The sequence below is a fragment of the Capricornis sumatraensis genome, chromosome X (genome assembly GCF_032405125.1).
Source record: "Capricornis sumatraensis isolate serow.1 chromosome X, serow.2, whole genome shotgun sequence".
Lineage (NCBI taxonomy): Eukaryota > Metazoa > Chordata > Mammalia > Artiodactyla > Bovidae > Capricornis > Capricornis sumatraensis.
This window is the reverse complement of record NC_091092.1, coordinates 34388064-34394471: the sequence shown is the minus strand read 5'-3', so window position 1 is coordinate 34394471 and position 6408 is coordinate 34388064. Positions and strand designations below refer to the sequence as shown.

Below are 6408 nucleotides of genomic sequence, written 5' to 3'. Positions count from 1 at the left end.
ATTGCAGCCATGAAATTAAAAGCTGCTTACTCCTTGGAAGGAAAGTTATGACCAACCTAGATAGCATATTGAAAAGCAGAGACATTACTTTGCAAACAAAGGGCCGTCTAGTCAAGGCTATGGTTTTTCCACTAGTCGTGTATGGATGTGAGAGTTGGACTGTGAGGAAAGCTAAGTGTCGAAGAATTGATGCTTTTGAACTGTGATGTTGGAGAAGACTCTTGAGAGCCCCTTGGACTGCAAGGAGATCCAATCAGTCCATCCTAAGAGAAATCAGTCCTGAATGTTCATTTGAAGGACTGATGCTGAAGCTGAAACTCCAATACTCTGGCCACCTGATGCGAAGAGCTGACTCATTTGAAAAGACCCTGATGCTGGGAAAGATTGAGGGCAGAAGGAGAAGGGGACGACCGAGGATGAGATGGCTGGATGGCATCACCGACTCAGTGGGCGAGTTTGGGGTGGACTCCAGGAGTTGGTGATGGACAGGGAGGCCTGGCGTGCTGCGGTTCATGGGGTCGCAAAGAGTCGGACACGACTGAGCGACTGACCTAACAAACTAACTAAAGGGAGGATCCCATGTCTGTCCCAGGTTGCCCCTGCTCTCTGCCCCTGTGGCCCTTTTCTGTCCATGTCCGATACTGCTTGATGTCACCCTGCAAGTGAACTCAGTCGAGTGAATGCACTTCCAGTGAGCTTTTCTTAGACATGGTGATAGAGCTGTTATGGAAAAAGAAATCACCCCAGATAGTGATATGGCAATTAGAGGAGTGCGGCAGGGTGGATGTGTCAAGAACGTTGGCCTGTCTGGAAATTTAGGCAGGACCTCAGAGGGTATTAGTTTGGCCCAGAAGCTGAATTTTGTCAAAGATGCTTAGAGGTCAGTAATCTCCTGGGGATGGCTTCATGCTGCTGCTGCTGCTAAGTCACTTCAGTTGTGTCTGACTCTGTGCGACCCCATAGATGGCAGCCCACAAGGCTCCCCCGTCCCTGGGATTCTGCAGGCAAGAATCCTGGAGTGGGTTGCCATTTCCTTCTCCAATGCATGAAAGTGAAAAGTGAAAGGGAAGTCGCTCAGTCGTGTCCGACTCTGCTAACCAAATCTAAATCACAAGCAATAGAGATCCAAAGCCAGAATTCCAACTTATTCATTTTCAGGGGTACAGATAACTGTTAATTAGATTGGAGTTGGCATGTCAGCCTGTCAAGCCAGATTTGAAAGGGAAGCTTAACAATAGGTGAAGGTTCTTTGGGGCGCGTGGAATGAGAAGTAGGGGAAGTCCTTGAATTATCTCAATGGCATCTGCCATCCACCTGTGCTAACCCCACCCTAGAAATAGATCAGAGAACAAAAACTAAACACTCATATTCGTTTATGAGAATGAGTTTTCCTGGACCAGTTGAGCAACAATTGAGAGTTTCTGCTTCTTTGACTCACCACCTTCTAGATCTCCACACTAACCTCTTCTTTGGTTAACACATTTATCTTCAGCTTCAGTCAAATTATGCAGTATTCACCTCAAACATGTGTTCTGAGAAAGGAACCTAGTTCTACAGGATGATAACTGATGGCTGCAGCTCAAAATTTTTTACCAAGTCAACATGCATTAAACTTAAATAGGTTCCTTTTCCATAGAATTTCTCAGAGCCTTTAGTGAACTAACGTGCACTGTGAATTTCCAAAAGAAGCCTGGAGGCCACAGATTTATTTGACCACTTAGTTGTATTTTTCCAAAGAAATCAGGACAGCAAGTATATTGGTTTCCTACTGTTGCTGGAACAAGTCAGCATAAACTTAGGGGCTTGAAATGACACAAATCTATTATCTTACAGTTCTATAGTTCAGAAGTCCTGAAATCAAGGTGTCAGCAGGGCTGTCTTCCTTCGGGAGACTCAAAGGGGAGAATCTGCTTGCTTTTCCAGCTTCTAGAGACCATCCACATTCCTTCTCCATCTTCAAAGCCACAGCACACCATCTTCAAATCCCTCCCTTTCCCCCTATCTACTCTGTCATGACATTTTCTGATTCTGATACTCCTGCCTCACTCTTATAAGGACTCGTATGATTCAGGGTAATATTCTCAAGATATTTAACTGAATTGCACTTGCAAAATACTTTTTGCCATGTGACTTAACATGTTCATAAGTTTTGGGAATTAGTTATCTTTTCTAGGTGGTGGGGTCATTATTTTACCTACCACAGGGCACAAAGGGAAACTGGACTATGGTATTAAACATGGTAATATTACTATAATAATTGTCTTTGAAGACTGTGCTAAGGTCACACTTCATTGGATTTGAGGAGTTCCTGGCATTTCTCAGATGACTGTTTAGAGGTTAGAATAGGCTCCTATAGATCCCACAGAATTCTCAAAGGGTACTTTGTAACTTGCGCTTCCCTGGTGGCTCAGCGGTAAATAATCTGCCTGCAATGCAGGAGATGCGGATTTGATCCCTGGGTCTGGAAGATCCCCTGGAGAAGGAAATGGCAACCCACTCCAGTATTCTTGCCTGGAGAATCCCATGGACAGAGGAGCCTGGCAGGCTACAGTCCATGGGGTCGCAAAGGGTCAGACATGACTTAGTGACTAAACAACAACTTCCTACCTATAAGATCTAATGCTCTCTTTTTGTGGGGCAGTGGCAAAAGCTCCTGGATGGAAAAAGAGAAAGGGCTTGTGCACTGCAGAAGGGGACTTTCCCCAAGACTCCTTCCCAGAAACATGCTGTCTCAGAGACCGAAGTCATGCAGAGGAATTCCATGGCAATGGGTTAAGGTTACTTGTTTAATCGAAAGTACAGATAACCTATTATTTGAAATGGAAATTAGGGCTCCAGAATGTCTTATATGAGAGTGTTACCATGCTGGGAAACCCCCTGTTGACTTGTGAGCAAGAAAGTAAGGCTGTGAGCAGGTGACCTTTTCATGCCACACGGACAGGTGCTGTTCTGTGTTTGCAGAAATTGACACCCAAAGTTCTTCACTTTCCTGAAGAGAAAACTTGATCTTTTTTTTCTTCCTCTAAAGATATTTTAACACTTAATGATGGTGATAATTCTTGGCTTTGATCTAGTTTCTGTTGGGTGTGGGGTCCCCACTGCTGATGATGTCACCAGAAACCAAACTGAAGATGAAGTTATTGAGATTTTGTTAAACACTACTTTGAGTCCTTAAGCACCTGATTGTGCCAAAGATTCCATTGCGGAAGATGAGTGACAGATTGTTGAGAAATAATTCTATGTGAGCCTTTGGGTCTGCTTGGGAAAATACATACCAAAAGTTTCCAAGCATTTCTTTATCCCCAAATCTCAATAACCTTTTCTTCACTCCCATGTTTTTCTTCTTGTGCCCACAGACTACCACTAACTTATTAGATTTTGAAAATATTTTGGCTCCACTGACCAAGCCCTGGGCTAGTTTTCCTTCTGTCCCTTTCACGGCACCTCTAGTACTTCTAGTTCTCTCCTTTCTTCATTCTAACTGTGAATTCTCCTGAAGACACAGTCATTGGCACTCTCCTATTTATGAGCTCTTTCATCCACCCATCAAACTTTTAAAAAGTATTTATTTATTTATGTTTGGAGTTTTAAATTGTACTCTGCAGATACAGAAATGTATTAGATACAATTCTTGTTTTCTGAGGATTCAAACTCAGGAAAGAGACAGACAGGAAGTCAGTGAACACAATATAGTGTTACATTTACTATGAAATATATATGAAAACTTTTAATGGAAATTCGTGGCAGAGGCACCTATATATGTGTTTCTAAGTGGGATGCTTTCAGCTGCAAGTAACAGAAAACTCAAGATGATGTAAACCATAAGGAAAAATATTATTTCTTATAAAAAGATATCTAAAGGTAGAGAGGTCCCAGAATTGTTCTATTCACTAGTTCAAGGACCTCATTAAGAACCTAGGAATTTTCCATCTTTTCATCTGCAATCTTTAGTATATCTCTTTCAGAACTGCAAGATGGTTGTAGCAGTTCCATATATTACATGTAGAAATGATGATGTTCATCTAAAAAAAGGTGTTTCCTGTAGTGTGTTTAATTTAATGAATAAGAAAAACCTGTCTTCCATGCCGCCACCTAACTTCCCCTTGGGACCCATCAGCTACAATTACCTAAGTCAGTTACTGACAAAGGGAATGAAACTACCATGACTGGTTTAGATGAGTAGGTCTCAACTTTGGCAGCACATAAGAATCACCTTGTAGGGCTTTTTAGAAGCCTATGCCCCAGCACCTCTTAGAGCAATTAAATCAGAATCCCTGACTGTAGGATCTGGGCATCAGTGGTTTTAAAGTTCCCCAGATGACTCCCTTGTGCTGCCAAGGTTGAGAACCATTCACCTAGACAACTCCATCTGATTTTTTTTTCCTCTGGAGCAGAGGTACGCCTAGCTTCCCTTAAAAACACAAGTGTCTGCTCTAGGACAGGAGAAGGCAATGGCCACCCACTCCAGCACTCTTGCCTGGGAAATCCCATGGACAGAGGAGCCTGGTAGGCTACAGTCCATGCGGTTGCGAAGAGTCGGACACAACTGAGCGACTTCACTTTCACTTTTCATCTTCATGCACTGGAGAAGGAAATGGCAACCCATTCCAGTGTTCTTGGCTGGAGAATCCCAGGGATGGCAGAGCCTGGTGGGCTGCTGTCTATGGGGTCGCACAGAGTCGGACACGACTGACGTGACTTAGCAGCTGCAGCAGCTCTAGGACAAAATTGGGATTCTGTAAGGAAGGAAGAAATGAAGAATAACTTTGTCATAGGCAAATCACAATATCTTACATAGTAACTAATCAGCATTCGTGATTTCAACTAGCACTTCTGTATGGAGACTGACCCTTCTGGCTCTGACCTCATCTGAGCTCTTGACCTACTTCTTCAACTGTCTCCTGGCATTTCTATTTGGACTTTTGTCTGCACCTCAATCTCGATTTGCTCCAAACCAAGTGTTCCAGCCTGCTTTCCATCCTGATGACATTATTTCTATAATATCATGTGGTACCAGCTTTCTCAGAGTACATCAGGCTTAAATTCTTGGAATCTTTTCTTATCCATCCCTTAACCCCTATTTTTAAAGTCGTTCTGTTCCCCCCTGCCCCGAAACATTTTAATTCTACTCCATCATATCATCTTATATCCTGGTTCAGGCTGTCCTACAGCACTGCATGCTTCCATTCTGTAACAGCTACCTAACTGGTTTCCTGATTCCAGGCTTTCATTCTTTCTGGTCATTCTGCATATTTCTATAGCTTCATATTCTTAAGGCACTGTCTTCATCATGTGATTCTGCACAAAGACTTTTGATGGTTAAATTCTTATCTGTTTTAAAGGCCCTTCAAATTCCAAGCCCTCCACATCTTTTAAGGCCCCTGGTTCAAGCCCTAGCTCCTCCAGGAAGCATCTTCTTTTTATTCCAATCTTCCTGCATTCAGACCGCTCTTGGTTGAACTCTGCTACTTACTACCTATGTTTCCTGGGCAGTTTACATAAACTTGGTTACAGTTTCCTCATCTGTACAGTGGGACTAAGACTAGTTTCTACTTCATAGGGTTATACGAAAGATTAAATGAGTTCTTTTTCTCCCTCCCTCTTTTCTGACCTTTCATGTTGCCTACTCTTTACTACCTAACTTTGACTTTTATTTATCTAATGCCCTCTATCCTGGCCTCATTGTTTCATGATACAAGTATCTTTTCTCCCCAACTTGATACTAAAGCTCTTTTAAGGGGAGGCACTGTACGTGCCCCTTCTCTCTGATGCCCTCTGAATTCTCTTATTGTAACTAAGCCAATACAGAAGGTATTCCACGTGTGCTTGCCAATTTTCTAAGTATTAAGTGTTAGTCGCTCAGTCGTGTCTGCCTCTTTGCAGCTCCACAGACTGTAGCCCGCCAGGCTCCTCTGTCCATGGAATTCTCCAGGCAAGAATACTGGAGTGGGTAGCCATCTCCTTCTCCAGGGGATCTTCCTGACCCAGGGATCGAACCTGGGTCTTCTGCATCACAGGCAGAGTCTTTACCACTGAGCCACCAGGGAAGCCCAGAAGTATTAAGTAGCACAAACTAAAAGTACTATAGAAGCTGGGAAGAAAGAATTGTCTGCAGCTTAAGGGGATGGAAATTTCATGCAGAGTACTTCCTTTTTGCTACCTCCCTTCTGGTCTGTAGCTTTCATGCTTGCTTCCCACCACTAAGTTTCAACGCCAGGATCTTATTTGGATGGAAGAATCTCCATCCCAGTCTGTATTGCTTCCACCCTTGGGTCAAGTTGGAGGCCTGAATTACTGTGGCACTGAGCCTGCATTCAGCGGCCAGTTCATCACATCAGTAAAGACCAATGGCTTTGGCTTCCGGTAGGGTGGGGTGTTTGTATAGTGGTGGTGGTATGGTTTTTTCCT

The 6408-nt window shown here is 43.4% G+C and overlaps 1 non-coding gene across 1 annotated transcript; it reads right to left on the bottom strand.

Annotated features, from left to right (window-relative positions):
- Positions 1-5975: 5975 nt before the first annotated feature.
- Positions 5976-6047, bottom strand: TRNAH-GUG (transfer RNA histidin (anticodon GUG)). The gene has a single exon. It is a non-coding gene; the product is annotated as a tRNA-His (tRNA).
- Positions 6048-6408: the final 361 nt, after the last annotated feature.